Source organism: Pinus tabuliformis, chromosome J (genome assembly GCF_031772625.1).
Source record: "Pinus tabuliformis cultivar Carrire ecotype Pingquan chromosome J, CPIR1, whole genome shotgun sequence".
NCBI lineage: Eukaryota > Viridiplantae > Streptophyta > Pinopsida > Pinales > Pinaceae > Pinus > Pinus tabuliformis.
In genome coordinates, this window is record NC_142295.1 from 989429447 (window position 1) to 989447090 (window position 17644).

Genomic DNA, 17644 nt, shown 5'->3' on the forward strand with positions numbered 1-17644 from the left:
AACGCATTGGAAGGTAACGCACAACATAGAGGTCTAGGCTAGAGACGTGTTCCGGCGTCGTAAAACCTGGTGACTGTCGATATCACTGATGGTTGGGTGATTCCTCCTGAGAGATGATAAGCACTAGTACGGATTTTGCTCCCGCGTACCGTCGAGTATATATTGGGAGACCTCTATAGGCATAAAACCTTTATCCATAGGAAGCCGTGTCGGCCGCCCTACTGATCGCAATGCACTGAACACAGCATTCGGGAAGATTGACCGCCCGTACCTTAAAAAGTATTCTGCGGTTTTGCGAAAAGTTTGGCACACCCTATACCTAGAACTCCAGAGCAGTCCCTTTCATTCCTTTTTAGACTCCTTAATGGAAAAGGTCCATCTGAGCACTTGTCACTTCAGGCTCATTAAAAAATCGAAGGAGACTAGAGTCATCTTTTTCTTTTTCTCGACTCTTTAAAATTGAAAGAGCAAGTTGTGTCCAAGCGTCGTTAAAATTTATTTTAAACGGAATATTCATACCCTTTTTCCTGCGTCGATCTTTAGGTTGAGAAAATGGAGCCTACCAACCAAGGAATTCCCCTTGGTGGAAATCCTAGTCCCCTCTCCTCTTGGGGAGATGTTGGTGCGCCCCATATGGCCACATTGTCGCTTCCAGGACTGACAATTGGCTTGCCGGTCTGGCTCTTCTCAACCAATGTCGTTCAGAACACCACTATTCCTGAACAGTCGAATCAGCAGTTAGATCAGTCCAGAGTCACCCACCAGCCTTCTACTTCCTCTAATTCTTCCTCTCTCCCTTCCTCTTCGCTTGACGGAACTGGTAAAACTAAAAACCAAGTTCCTAAGGAGAAGAAGGAAAAGAAGAAGAAAGAGAAGAAGAAGAAGGAGCCAAAAGCGACTAGGGGCAAACGAGTGTCGTCTAACGAAAATCCACACACAGCACTGACTAGGCCTAAATCTCCATGTGTCATATGCAAGGGAGACCACTTTCACAGAGATTGTCCCTGCATCCCTCGGATACTAAGGGACTGGTCTCCCCGTTTGCACAATCCGGTGGCGTCAACCTCTGATAGCCATGTTGAAAGCACACCGTCAACTAGCGAAAGTGAAGTCCTTGGACAAAAAGGGAGAGCTAGATCTCCCTGTAAACTATGCGAAGGCAATCATGCCATCCACCATTGTCCCTTCTTAGACGAAGTGAAAAGTGTTTTGGATGATCGTCCGGTTTCACCGTTACGACTTCCTCCTGGATATAAAAACCTCTTGCCGAGTCCTTCGTTAGTTGAAAATCCAGCTGGCCCGCTCAAGTGGTCAGCTGAAGCGCCGGTCATTGAAGATGAACCAGCTGAATCCATACCCGACGAAACTCAAAAGGTCGAGGCGGCAGTTGACCCGGTCTTGCCTTCAGAGGTTTTATCTTCGAATGATACAATCACTGAAGAGGATAAAGATGACACCATCCAAATTCTCTTCATCAACACAGACTCCGACGAACATGGGGGAAATCCACCCACTCCTTTATCGCAGGAAGGAAGTTCGTCAGAGCGATACCCGGCCGTCTACTCGGTCCCACCACCAAGAAACCTAGTTGTCTCCTTCGACTGGAATCAACTAGGCAGACCCCGTTTGCCAGCAAGCATACCATTCAGAATTATCGCCCAAATATACAGAATGGTCATGGCTGGCACTATCATTGATGAGGGCGCATCTGTGAGTATCCTTTCCTCTATTTCTTGGAAAGCGCTTGGTTCGACATCGCTTTTACCTGAAATGAGAAATCTGACAGGCTTTGATAAAGGAACCAGTCGACCTTTAGGGATCCTCCCCAATGTGCCCATAACATTGAAAGGGAAGACCGTTCAAATGAACGTGATGGTCATTCAAGGACCCTTGGATTATAACCTAATCCTTGGACGAGACTATATATATTGCATAGGAGCCATTGTCTCCTCACTCTTTAGAGTAATGTGTTTTCCGCACGAAGGAAGAGTGGTCAAGCTCGTGGACCAGCTTTCATTTCCCAGATCATGCATCGCAAATAGTCATATACCATCCATAAATGGTCTCTTCATGCAAGAAATGTCTCAACCCACGGTCCGTCCTCCCGATGAGCGCGAGTGATTCAAAAGGATATGACTGGAACCCAGGGGGCATGCGTCCTGGTCTGCTTCGGCAGGAAAACTTCGGGTATAGGGTAGGTTTCCGCGGGAGAATATGACTAGTCTGTACCCCTTCCGTGATTGAGATAGGGGTTATTCTAGAATAAGATTCTTTTGTTAAATTTATGTGAGTTGGCGGGCTTCGTTGCTCACCTTTGTTTATCTCGGTAGACATCGCCGAAGAAGTGTTCTGTTTGAAAGATTAACAGAACAATCTTTGTGTAACCTGAAAGAGGTAGACCTCTCTCGGTAAAACAATTGTTTCGGCGGAAGTGAAGTAGAGGTAACCTTGAAATCGTACTTTATACCTGGGGGCATGCAAACCTTTTGGAGTGCAAGCAAGGGGCGGCTATTTATTTTTAAAATTTTTAGGTCCTCCCTTTAAACCTGTAGGTCTAACCCTTTAAACTCGTAGGATTAGTCGTTTCCGAACTTGCATAACAAAATGATGCGGGGCGTAGCTTTGTAAGGTGCAAGCCCCATAAAAAGAGGTATCTTACATGAGACATTCTTATCATATGACTGATTAATCGAGCAGTTTTAGCACATAGTTCATGCTCGTTAAAAAATAAACATAAGATCGAGCAAGTGTTTCAACCCGCATTTAAGCTCGTTAAAAAATGAACTATCCTTCGGTAAATAACCACCGTGAATGTAACATTATCAGCCATTAAAGCCTTGGTCATGTTTGCACCGTCACCTCCACTTTTCCATTGGCTGATCATTCACCTCCATATGATTGTTTACCCATTTATAGGAACAGCTGCGAAGAGTGATCTCACTAGCCATCCTTGTGACACTGTCGTACTTGGAAAATTCCAACCCTTACCTAGAATCAGCTGCTACCCATTTTATCACTCGTTCCTCAAAAGATGAGTCTTCTTTAAGCTCTTTTCATCTGACTCGTAAAATATGAAAATATTGCCGAGTTTTGGCCTTCCAGCTCGTTAAAGCGTCCGGAAGTGCTATCCCTCCTCTAGATTTTAATCTTTTTGGACCTGAGGGATTATTGCGCAAAAAGATCGAGCGCTTGTTTTGTTCGGCTTGTTAAAACTATCGAAAATTCATCCCTTCTGTATTGTTTTATACTTTTTCAGACTTAAGGGATTAGATGACGAAAAAGGACTTTCGGAGTTAACTTTACGTACCTTTTCAGACTCTCTAAAAATGAAAAGGACCGAGTTATCTTTGTCGTTAGACTCGTTAAAAAGATTAATAGCGACAAACTTGTCTTTAGACGAGAACAAGTTTCACTATCACTAGGCTCGTTAAAACATAGCGATGGGTTTGCCCGAAGGGCAAATTATAGAACAAGCATATGTTATCCTCCTCAAGCTTGACAAAAATAAAGAGGTACTGGTCAGCAATGAGTGGGGAAAAATTGGGAAGAAACTCAAAGAACCTTTATTGGTAGCAAGTCGCTCTTGAACATGACACCTCCACTCTGTGCCTGAGTCAGGCTGGGTTGTTTCATTCACCGGTCACATCACCATGGTCTCGCCATACCATCCACCTTTGGGGTAAATGCTACCAATCCATCACACAAGTGTCGCCGATATGTTCAAGAGAAGTCATCCAGGGAAGTCAACCATGTCCCATCCACTACCATACATTATACTTCATTCTTTCATGACTGCCACCCTGAACCATATATCATCAGATCGTTTTCACCTTCATCAAAATCATTTGCTCCATTCCATGTCACTGATGTGGGATACATCAAGGCCCTCCTGTGACGGATTGCTTCTTGTCGACATCAGCGCATTATCCAAGAAGTTGATCTAGGAACACCCCCTTCAGTACTTTGAAGCTTGCATGCCTCAATGGCAAGTTTCTCACTTCCGGCGATAGGTATACATCAATGACCTTCGACCGAAAGATTTTGCGTGGTGTTCGACGCCAAGTCCTTTATTCACACCACGTGAATTGTACTGCAGTACCTTGAGGGTCATTATCATTATCGGTGATTCCTCTCGCACTTGTTAACAGTTTACATCATTGACTGGTAATCAAGCGATGTCTTTCCATGTTCAACTTCAAAACATTTCTCACATGGATCGACTTGTACTCAGAGTGAAGATCGGACGAGATTGAAGACCCCGGATCTAGTTTCATCCATCCGGGCTGCGATATATATTCAGGAAAAATAAAGACATTGGCATGTACAGCATTGCAGAACAGATGATCATCCTACTAAAAGGATGATGATTTCATCAGAATCATCAGTCTACCATCAGACGATTGTCTGTCCTATGTACATAAAAATGAATTTATAAAGCTGAGCATGGGAATGCTCGCCACAGCTAGATCATGAAAACAGTATGAAAAATAATGTATTGTATTGTATCTTATTACAGGTCTCCTCCTAGCATTGAATGAACTTTTGATCCTCCAAATAAAGCATTTCACCCGATAAACGACCTCATACTTTAGGGGGCAACTGTTATAGACATTTTTGTGCCTTACAGCTTTGAGCATGAAATGTCCATAATCCAAGGGATCCAAAGTCCCTAAAGATGATGTTACAGCTCCTAAAGGAACAAGGTCAACCAATGACAGCTTCTCCCAGAAGTTCTCCACCAAAAACCACTCAGAAACAGTCAATTCAGGATCAATTCAAGTGCTCCACTAGCTGCCTGCGTTGCAAAGCAACCCAACACACTGTCTAGGTGTGTTGCAATGCACTTGAATGCACTACCCAGGTGCGTTGAGTGGGAAATGACAAGTGGCAGAGTCATTAAACGAGGTGGAAAGACCATGGAAGCTTCCAGAATCTTCTCCAATGACACTTGCCTCACTGAATTCGACCAAGTGATGAGTAAGAGGCTCTCAGTCTCCAAGTGGAAGCAAGAACTGACAGAGAGAAGCCACAAGTCAAAACATAAGCTGACTCATCCTCTCTTCTTACATCTATATATGGATCCCTCATCCCAGAGATCCGGAGGCTGGAATTTTGTACTTTGCAGAGAATCGCTGTTGGTTTGAGATTGAGATTAGTACATTGGGTGATTTATTCTTTGTTGGAGGAGAGGAAGGGATTCCTTTGTTGGGAGGTAGATGCTGGATCGGAACTCACTTGGTTGTATCTCCTCTTGGACTTTCTTATTCTATCAATAAACTATTTGAGTTTCTCCTACATGCTGTATATCAATGATGTTTTGTTATATTTGCATATTTAGCTTAATCTGATCTTGAGCTTTTTATGAATGTATATCTATATCTTCGTGTAGTTTCTCTCTCTTGTGATCTTGCGGGAATTTGGTGGAACTGGGCCGGTAAGGAAGCAGGGAGCTGGGAGCTATTGAAGAGAGGAGCGATTGGACCAACAAACTAGCGGAAGACACAGGTTAGTTACATCCTTCCTCCTCATTTACATTTCATAAAGAAGAATACTCAAGTAGTTTTTCCTTGTTTGTTGCTAAGGCACTATCACACCTTAGAGTGGGATAGGGGCGTTCTGAATAGATACTTTTCCCAACAACAACAAGCATATGGGAAAGTGGAAAGCATAAACAAATTCTTGGAGTTGATCTTAACGAAGAAAGTTTCTACAAACCACCGAGAGTGGGCCTCTAAGATTCTTGATGCCTTATCGGCCTATTAGATGACTTGGTGTAACAGGATTTTCACATTATCATCTCATATTTGGTAAGGAACCTATTTTTCTGATTAAATTTGAATTCAAGACTCTCAAAACTTATAAGAAAGATGGATTGGATCTTACAGAGGCACAGAAACAACACCTACAACAACCTAATGAAATGGATGAAATGCACCTTCTTTCCTTATAATACACAACCATAGTTTAGAAACAAGAAGCTAAATGGCACAATCAGCTGATTAAAAGGAAAACCTTTCGGAAAGGGGATTGGGCATTGTTATATGACTTCATATTCAAATAGTTTCCAGATAAACTCCAAACATGATGGTTGGGTGTTTATGGATTCACTAAAGTGTATGACTATGGGAAGGTATGCCTCACTAGCATTGATAATTCTGGTATTTATTTCCTTGTCATTGGGCACCGACTTCATATGTACCACCAACCACTTACATGAAAATATTTTCTTCATGAAATCAATAATGATGCAAATTTGTAGGTTGTAGTTGATCGTGGAAATGTCCCTGCATTTATATCCAGGTTAATTTTTTTTGGAATCCCTTTTATTTTGTACATAATGTAAATAGTTTTTGTCTTTTATGGGATGTATTTTATTTGTTTACTTCGAAAAGCATTGCGAACATTTTTATAAAAATTTCGATGTCATGATCTCACTACAATTGTTGTGTCTAAGTACTTATGTTGTTTTCACTATTTCTTTAATCATAGTTTGTGTTTCCTTAATCACAGTTTTTGTTTCCTTAATCACAGTTGTCGTTTCATTAATTATAGTTGTTGTTTCCTTAGTTACACTTGGTGTTTCCTTAGTCATAGTTGTTGTTTCCTTAGTCGTAATTATTGTCTTCTGACTCACAACACCAGTTATCTTACTTGTTGTTTCCTTAACCAAAATTTTTGTTTCCTTAAATATTATTGATATTACCCTACCTTGTTAATATTTTTGTTTATTTTGGGTAAGCAATACTTCAAGCCCTCTTGGATATGAGGGTTGGGAAACTAGTTTTCCTAATGATTATCTTATTAGAATGTTCTATAAGAATTCATTATAAGGATTCTAAACTTCCTAATTTTTTTAACTCCCATAATCTTGTAACAAATCTGTAAAGCACTCATGATGCAATCCTTCTATCACCACTTAAGAATCTTTCTTTCACTCAAAAATTTAAATGATTCTACGATCTTAAAAAAAATAAAAATTTGGAGACAAAATTAGTAAGCTAAAAAGTAATCACTTTAAAACTTTTCACACCATCCCTAACTCATAAGGAGTTGATATGCCACCCCATTTACTAAGTAATATTTTGTGATTAAAAAAAATCATAACGAGGAAAATGAAAGTCAAACAGAGGATAGGATGTCTGATCACGAGCCAACCTACCATGACCATAGGACCTAGTGGAGTGAGAATACCACTTATGGTCACCAAGCTAGGGTAATGGCCTTCTATCTTTGATTTGAAGGACAAGGGGTCTTATCATGAGAAGACTTTTTCACCTCATTAGCTCCAGTGAATTCCATTGTTATTAACTAGTTACCACACCAAAACAATGGCCTTATATAGATGCTTCATTAAAATAAAACGTTATGAATCTCTTCTGTTAAATGGGACACTTGTATTTTAATGGGTTAAAAAAGAAAACCCCGTCAAGGCTGTGGACACCTACCAGTAGCAAAGAACATGCTTGTGGGATGAAAGTAAAATTAAATATTACAATTTAAATTAGCTATTTTTTCTCCTCAAAATTAATAAAGGAAGATCGTTAGATTTATTATGGATTTTTATTGAAAGCCCCCTAGAAAGTGGTGATGTTGGTTGTTGATGAGAAATTAATTATAATTTTTCACATCACGGATAAAATATTTTTGGAAATCCAACAGTCTAATTAATTTTTTTCTTTTTCTTTTTTCTCTAAAGATATTTCTTACGAAAACATCATTTTCATCCATTTATCGTTCCTAAAAATCTATGCATGGCTTTATTTTGTTTCAATGCTTTGGGTATTATATTAATCCACCTCATTATTACAATTTATGATTAATAATTGGCTTAATGATTATCTCGCTTTCCATAGATAGCCCTCATCCTCCATTTATATTTATGACAATTATCCTACCATGCCTAACTAATATCGCCTTATGTCTTAATCATGCTAAAGTTTTCATCATATTCAAAAACTAATTAAAAATGATGGTCAGCCTTCAACTCTATTTGCGGGGGAGGGGACGTATTGTCACATGATATGCTAACGGAATTTAAGAAAATATCATTGTATGTAATTGAGTTCCATGCTCTGTGTAGTGTTACTATCATTCTATATTTCGAATTTTGTTGTTTCTAATTTCATATTTCTTCTTGTTGAACAACTGACAATCGGTGGCCATTTGGTACATTATGGACCTGCTCAATTACAAGGCATGGTGTAGGCGTGCAACATTTTGGACCATGAAATATGTTAGACTACTCCAGATGATTACACGTTTCTGATAATGAATTTACATTGGAATTCACAAAGAATCTGGATAATCAGGTAGCAATGGTAAGAAACATACAGATACAAGTGAGAAAAAACATAATATAAAAAGTCACACGCATTTCGACAAAGGAATAAAAATGGTATGAAATACATAATTTTCTCTAGAATGCAACTTTCCTATTTTCAAACCTTGGAAAAGTGTTGGTTAAGTAAGGAAAGGGGTATAAACCCAATTCACTACTAGATCCATGGAAAGAATTAGTAGGCATCATTCAATGATATATTACCAATGATGGAAGGTACGATGTGGTCAGGGGACGTCATCTTAAATTAATGGCATCTCTAAGGCGAAAGGTAACTCTAAACCTTCCTTATTCTTTTCATTCATTGTTACATGAAACCACTGCTAGGCTAAGGAGATCCAAAGACCAAGTCCCGGTCATTATCCATCATAGACTTATTAATTTTTTAGTTTTAAGAAGTTTGAATCATGCGCAATAGAGATGATATGGGTTCTTAGGAAACCCTAATGCTAGCCATAGGATTCCATTAAAAAATGAAGTAATCATTGAGACATATTGGAACATTTCAGCTAACAATGAGCAACTAGAAAAAGATAGTGAGGTCAATCAAAATGATACTTTGATGATAGAGGATACTCCACATGAAAGTGCACAACTTTTAATTCCTTAAAAAATTAGTAAAGCAGAGAAAATAATGATGTATTTTATAACCTTGTTACCTAAGAAAAGGAGAACATTATCTAGGTTAATCAAGTTACATCAAGGACAAATTTCTTTAGAACCCCTTGAGAAATTACTAAAAGAACATTTGATTCAAGAATTATCTATTGAAGAGGGGACACAGTGGGAAACCCTTCGAGAAAATTTGGCTCAAGACTCACTGACCCTTGAATAGATAGAACATGAAATGGAGGTATCTATATAATTCGAAGGGTTGGAGAAATGATTGGAAACTATGAATTTAAGGAAATAAATTACTATTCCAATGGAGGAATATGTAACTCATCCAGAAAACACTTCTAACTAGAATGATTCACCTAGTTTTCCAGTTTCAACTCTGTACTGACTCTTCAGCTATTGTCATTCTTGACTTATCTGGTGATCCTAAATTTGTTTCCTTCAAAGATAATTCTAAGAACTCTTCCCATAGTATATTAAATACTTTCTCTCCAGAAGAGGTGGCTCCAAAACTGCCCATTGAATATTTTATGGGTGAAGGTCAAGATGGAAATATTGATTTTCCTGTTGAACCTTAGATTTATCCTCCTATCAATGATTTACTAAAATATGTAAATGATAAAATACCAATGGAAGTTTATAATTTGTTTATTGAACCTTTGACAATTGAATATACTGAAGAGATTACTACTGAAAATTGTAAGGTTATAGTTGTTGTTTCCCTTCCTTTTGCTCCAACATCTTTGGCTAAAATATTTGTTCAAAGAACTAGAAGCACCATAGTTCTGAAAGATAAACAAAAAGGTAAAATCCTTCAATAAGTTGACATATTAATAAAATAAAATAAGAGATTTCAATGAAGGTACAATGATTCAAAAAATTGCTACAAGGTAGTATGAAGTCTCATAAGGGCCATGAAAATAAATATGAAATGAACCCAAAAACATAGGATACTAAAACCCCAATTCGATCTCACACCTGTCTCCATTGAAGCAAGTGTCTAGACTAATTCTGCCATTGATTCTAAATAATTGATGTTCCATATTTTTTTTTAATAAGAAACTCAAATAGATACACCACCTATTCTTATTGAAATTGGAGTGCAAACATATGTTGTACCTATTTATACTCCCTTAATTATAGAGCCTACCATTAAGGTCCTAAATAAAACCATGGAACAATAACAAGAGACTATATCTAGATACCAAAGAGAAGTGGTTCCTCATAAGGAACATTAGAATTACTGCAATGGTTACAAACACTAGAAGTAACAGAGCATGAAGCATATGCAAAACTGGGAGCAACTCAGAACAAGATTCAGGCTTTAAAGGATGGCCTTAATAAGTCCATAGAGAAAACAAAGGAAATTTGTTCCATTATTTATATGCCTTGACATGTACGTCACAAAACAAAATTATGCTTATTTGTTCTTGAATGATACTTATTGCTCCCGTCTAAAGGCATTTACTATGGGCAACTGTATGAATTAAAAAATGTGTTATATTTTATCACTACTTTCCATAAACAAGATGAGCACACAAAGTACCTCCTATGTGAACTTTATATGAACAATTTATTTTTGGAAGAACATGTGAATGAAAATCATGTTCCATTTATTGGATATATTTAGTTCTAGGCCTTCATATCATTTTACAAAAATCAAGTGAAATGGGAAATAGCTTACCACACCTTCTAGAGGAGGGAGCATAGTCTTGATATTTGGGTCACACGAGAGCCCCAAAATCCTTTTAGCACACTTATCCGTCATAATGTTTTCATATAAAAACCTGGTGTTTCTCCTGCACTTACACAAATTCATAATGACGACCTAATTCAGGTTTTGAATACCTAGAATATATCAAAGGTGAGGTTATTCATGGAGCAAAAGTGAGATGGCAGGCATCACCCAGTGAAATAAAAAAAATGAGAACCCTTTGGCTTTTATAATTTTCAATATCATATGACTAGGGTACATGCCGATGTTCACATGTTAATCGAAAAAGGTATCAATTAGATAGGGTGAGGGTATAGATGTCCCATGATCCGCAGTGTTATTATAAATCTAACTATGATCTATCAGAGGTAGGTAAGTATGTGGCCTTTTAGGAACGTAGAAGTAGGAATGGATTTAGACATAGAGAGAATAATATTATGAAGCTTACTCCTTAACCACCTTGCATGTATTTTATTTGTTTACATGAGGTCATGTAAAAAGGTCAGTTGGGCAGTGATGTTGGGGGTCATAGTTGTTATTCTTGACCCTATTTCTTAGTTTTTATGTTATTTTATTGAGATTTTCTTGCATTTAGGACTAGATATGTTGAGAGAGATGGAGCAACAAATGCAGGTTATTAAGAATATTTCAATGGCATCTAAGGACGGGTGAAGAGTTGTGTGGATCGGAATAGAATATTCAAGCAGTTTTAGGTTGGAGAGCATGTGTACTTGCATATCAAGCACAAGAAGAGCTCCTTGAATGTTGGATCACATTCTAAGTTGGCTCCTTGGTATTGTGGGCCTTTTGAGATCCTTGAGAGGATTGGACTAGTGGCATAGAGACTTACTATGCCTCCATTAGTGAAAATACATTATGTTTTAATGTTTATCTGCGTAAAAGATATGTACGAGATGTTGATCACGTAACTGATTGGTTTGTACTACAAGTGGAACTAGAAGGAGGTTGTTGGGTAATTTAATTATCAACTAAATTACTTGCATTTAATTGTAAAACTCACAGTTTCATGAATTTGTGAACTATATATGCACTATGTATGCTAGATTTTCAATCTTAATCTAAGAAAATAAATGGAAATATGAATTCAACCTATCAATGATTAATTCTTGTCAAGTGCACACACGTGTTCTATCTACAGGACTATCTAGAGACTAATTCAAATAAAACAACAATGCTAAGATTTAAATAATAAAAACACTATTATAAAGGAAAATTGAAATTTTATTCTACTGAGAAATATCCAAAGACTATTTAATTAAACAACAAAGATAAATCTAAACTATTGAATTGAGGAAACAAACTTATTCTATTTGACTTGAAAGGAAATGTAATACTAGAAAATGTGAACCTGATTTATCCTAAGAGCAAGAAGAAATTTTAACTACCAAAAGCATCAGTGAAAATAGATCTAAAGAACAATATTAAATAACATAAATGAAATAAAATATGACTTGAAAGAGCATCTATAGATGACTGATGTAAACAAAATGATGACTAGAACAAGCGTGATAATCAAAGCATTTCCTGGAAAATTCTTCAAAGAAAGTGCTCTTGGATTTTTATGTTTATATTAAGCACTCAACCTGTAATAGATAAAAAGTAAGTAAGAAAACTAGAGAATTTAAACATATAAAGATATTGAAAACTAAATCAAAGAAAATATTGAAAGAATGAAATTATAACAACTATACTATGTCACAACTCCATAGGGAACCTTCTTGGTGAGTGTGAGAAATTATAAACTCAGAGCACTTGATTTAAATCAATAATCACATTTAGAATTGCACCATAAAAAATATTGAATTCACTAAAAGAAAAGGTTTTCTTCTTCAAATAATAGCAACAATTACAAATTAGATTCATCATTTAAATCTCCCCCTCTTCCCATCAAAGAGATTGGAATTTATGGAGCTTTGACGTAAACTCATAATTCTATTACTTGAGTTATGGTCAAAATATTTTTGTGATCAGTTTGAGAATAAAATCCAATCTTATTTTAATGGATCCTTGGATCATAGATCATCCCATATCTAATTAGAATGATCTCCTTGCCACGAATTTGCTAAAGCCTAGCTCATTCCAACTTATTTTTGTTTGACTAGGTGTTGATTGACACAATATCACATGATTTGCTCACATAATCTGGGAAATAGGCATTCAAAGAACCAAGAATATCTCCAAAATAGTAATGAATTTAAGGAAACTACTCCCACTGAGCCTAATTGGGCTTGTGCTAAAGGAAAGCCATGTTTTCGTTTTCCAAAATTCATTTTCATTTTCTTAGAAATGACATCCTAGGTTGACTGGTCGGAACTACTATGTTTTTCCTTTGATCTCTTGTTGGAGGTTCACACATGCGAGTTGGTTGGACTTTAACCGATACAAATAAATATTGGAACTTTTAGAAACCAAATCCAAGTTCCATATTACGTTCTAGAGTGGTGCTACTAGCCCAATCATGTGGATGGATATGAAAACTTGTTGAGCTAGAGAAACTTGAATTGGCCAAACTTTCATTAGTAAAACAAGAAAAAAACTTCTTAATTCATTAAAAATAAAGGAAATAATAATAATAAACTACGTAAACATGTATGAGTTAATTTCATTATATTTCTCGACAAAAAATGGTAAAAATGGTGGGTAAGCGGGATGATGTGAAAATATATACTTTAAATGGTAATATGAGGACAATTCGAAGGCCCAACATCTCCCCCAAAGTGGAGATTTTGCATGTCCTCAAGAAAGTAAACTAGGACCTTGAAAACTTTATAGGATTAAATTAAAGTATTTCCCAAATCAATGGTCTGAAATCATATGTTAATATTGACTCATGCTTTCTCCTTTCATGCCTTGAAATTCAGTTTTCTTAAAAAAAATCAAGTTCCTTCCCTCTTGGATACTTCAGAACATTTGGAATTTCATACTCATTCTACTCATTCCTTATGTGACAAAAAATGTTATCAAATGTGAGTGTAGTAGGATAAAATGCAATATCCATCAATAATATCAATGTGAAAACACCTTCATCAATGAGAGCTCATGAAACATGAATATTAAAATATAAGCAAGCAGGTTTCTCCATGAATCTTTGATCTTGAAGAATTATTACTAGACTACCCACTTGAAATATTTGCAACACTTGTAGCCACGCTTATCACAAACTTCGCACCATTTCTAAGCTCAACATAAGTCATGTAATTCCTTATTGAAACCATTGTTGGAATTATCTATCCACTGCCATTGATTCCATTTTGTCTCTGTAGCTAGTTCTGAAGTTAGAGGACTTGATACTATAAAGGGAATATTTTTGAACCAACATTTATACATATAACCAACAGTGAGGGATATCCTTAATCTTAAGGCACTAAACATATGAGGCATGGGGTATCTTGAACATATTTATCTCGAAACAAATATAAGGAGCCTATGAACAATCTTACCAGTCATTAAAACCTTGGTACATAGTAAATTATCAAGTAGTACCATCATGTCAAGAAACCACTATTTTGAGGTAGTTATGATGACATTGGAACAAATATTTCAATCCCTTATTTAGGAGTTATACCCAAAAAATATTTGGTTGGCATAAGTCAAGTAGAAAAATCTAGAAGTTTCAATGTGTTTGTTTTCCAACCAACCAAAATATGAAAAAACATCAGCAACAAGAAGGTTAAACACTCTTTTTCATATTCCATAGAAACCAAGCTTATTTCAAGAAATCAACAAATGCCTAATGATATTCATGTGTATTATACCTTGATGATGTCAAAGAGAAATTTTACCTCTTCATGTCTGAATAAAAATAATTGTATGATTCTGTAAACAACAACATTTTTCTCCTTGTGACCCTGTACCCATTATTTCCAGGCTTCCATCAATAATCTAATTATGAATAGTTATTTAAAAGACATAATTCAAGCATTGCCCTGTGTACTTTTATATCATGTGCTACAAAGCATGTCTCATGGAGTCAAGTTGTACTTATGTGTAAAAGAAGTTCTTTTCAAGAACATCATGCTGAGTCATTAAGGAAAGTATGAAGGCCAAAAGGCTGGATTATTCATCAAGGAAGCGTGAGTCAATTTATATGGTAGCAACAATAGGAAGTTAAACAACATAGTGGTGAGAATTTTAAAAGAATAACGTTCTCTTTGTACCATAAGATCATATGGAGGGAAAGACTCTGCTGAAGAGGAATGAATCATAACATGTTGAAAGGTGTATGACATAGCATAATGGGAGTAAAATTGAGAGTACGTGTTTATAGTAGTATTGTCACCAAAATTTCAAAAACAAAAAATTAGAAAGTATAAAGCTAGTTTTACCTTGAGTTTATGTTTTGAAGAAATTGAAAAGTTAAAGTAGGGGTTGGAGGTGTTGATTTGGCTCAGGTACTTGTTATTGCATGATGTGTTAACCATAACTTTAACCTTGCTCTACATAATGTATCATTTTCATGTAGTAGATTTTTTTTTTCCAATTTCTCTAAAATGGTAAATATGATTCTCCTGAAATTTTATGAGGTTTTTACCATTAACTTTATGTCTTCTTACTAAAAATCTCAGCCAATGATTGCTGTAATATCAAGAAAAACGAGAAATGGTTGTAGGTGATGGTGGACAATTTCTTGAAAATTAAACACTAGAATTTCTTAAAATTTCAAGTATTTATTTACCCTACCACGATGCATTTACCCTAAAAATTTCAAAACCACCAGATTCACGGTTTACAAGATATGGTAAAATCAATTTTTGTCCTATTTCACCCCTCCTACTATCCAATGTTGCAAGAAAAACATATGCTATAAACTCATTTTAATTCTAATTTGAATGCTTCAAAATGGAATTATTAGATTTTTACCTCTTACTGCAACATTCCTTCAGAATACCATTTTGATGAAGAAAAGAGGTTGTTGTTCAAAAATACAAAATTATAGCTTAATGTGTGCACAATAGAAAAAGTAAAAATGTCTTTAAAACCCAAAGCCCACTGAAATGTCCTAGAGAATTGAAATTTTTTGGAATTATGTTCGCGTCTTTATCAGTTTACCACTCTGAGAAATCCTAGTGTCTCATAATTTTAAATTCCGGCTCCAATTTCTTGCAATATTTGTGCCAAAATTTCGTCTGAACAAGCTATTACAACCATAAAAACAATGTACTATAACAGTACCTGCAAAAATTGCAAGTTTCCATAGTTGTTGCAAAAAATGTCAATTTTCATAGTTATCTCTACTCTTTCACTAAAAGATGTTTTTCTCTAAATCTAATATGTTGCTTTAGACATTGGGTTGAGTTTTGGAGTAGAAACCATAGAACATAATGCATTCTAATTGAAATTGATGTAGTTTTATTGATTTTCTTGGAAAATGAAATGAATGAAGAAGAGTTGTAGTAGCACTCATATTGAGGCTATTGAATGACAAAAGGATGAACATGCTACCATAAAATGAACTTCTACAAACTAATTTTGATTCATATAGTCTTCATCAAAACTTAAAATCAAAGGTACAATTCTTAACATGTGAATGAATGTGTCGAAGAGCATGTAAAGAAATCATTGGATTATCGATCATTGTTGATACTCATTAACCTATGCAAGACAACTCATTGATAGTGTAAATGAGTGTCAACGTACCTGAGTGCATCTTGACATGAATGAATGAATGTGTTCAAGTCGAGTAACGTACAAGATTTGACAATCGAGAGACATTGTTGTATTCCCATGATTGTCAGCGAGGAGGTTTTCCATTAATGTATGAAAATTCCAAGGCCCTCAAAAGAATCTCTAATGTTGTTCCCATATAAGGTGTTGAAATTGACTAGACAATATTCGTTACAAGGTGGGCCTTAAGGAGTCCCACATCAGCCAACTTGAAACCATCATGAAAATGCAGAAATTATTATGAACTTTGATTGCTAGTTGTCTCGTTTTAAGCAAAGATTTGTCCAATTGCTCCAGCAAACTGGTTTTCACAATAAGAATTTTTTTTCCTTTACTTTTCTTTTCTTAGATGTCCTACTCTACCTTGAAAAGGAAAATCTCCTTCAATTATAGGAATACTTCTAATGGAACCATGTGTGTAACATGATGACAAATAAACTCATATGCAAAGTTTAAAAGATACGCTTTGATATATACCAGTATATGAGAGACCAGCTGTCTTGATTGAGATGATGTCAGAAAATATTGAAGAAATGAGTATTAGGATTTGATGGTTGTCTTGAACCAAGATTCAATGTAATCTTTCCATCCTTATCTTCTTATTATCATGGCATGCAAGCACTCAGAGATGTAATACCGATTCATGGAGTTTGTTAATAGCCATGCAAAAAACTCTTCAATCTAAGGTTCTAAAAACTCCTCTGCATAAATGAGAATCCATTATTCATGTAGCTCATATGAATCTTCTTCTTCCAGATATTGCTTTTCAATGACAACAGGAGAATATTTTTTTTTGCAATACGCTTCTTTATTTAAGATGAATATCATTTAGATAAAGAGGAGTTATTTGAATATTTTTTACCTCAACATTGTAAGTGGACTGGGGTATTTTATTATTGGGACATCAAAATGTTTGTGCAGGCAATTGAGTGGGAATGGGTCTTTGGGGTAATTGTGTAGGTGGTAATTATAATGGTTGAATTGATGTCAAATGAGGGTGAAATTGAGGTTTTGGTGGAGGTGAATGGTATGGATAATATTTATATTGGTATTGAGGATAGTGAGGAAAATATTTAAGATATGGTGGATTTCTTCCATAATGCCCTTACCAACCTTGTTTCCAAGATTGGTTTTGAGGTTGGGATTGAGATTATTGTGCATAACTTTGAGATTATTGTGCATAACCTTGAAATTGTGAATTAAGATGTTGTATCATATCAAGTTAATGACGTTGCATTGGTCTTCTTCGAGCTATATAATAGGGTTGTTTCAGTGTTTGATTTGTTCCC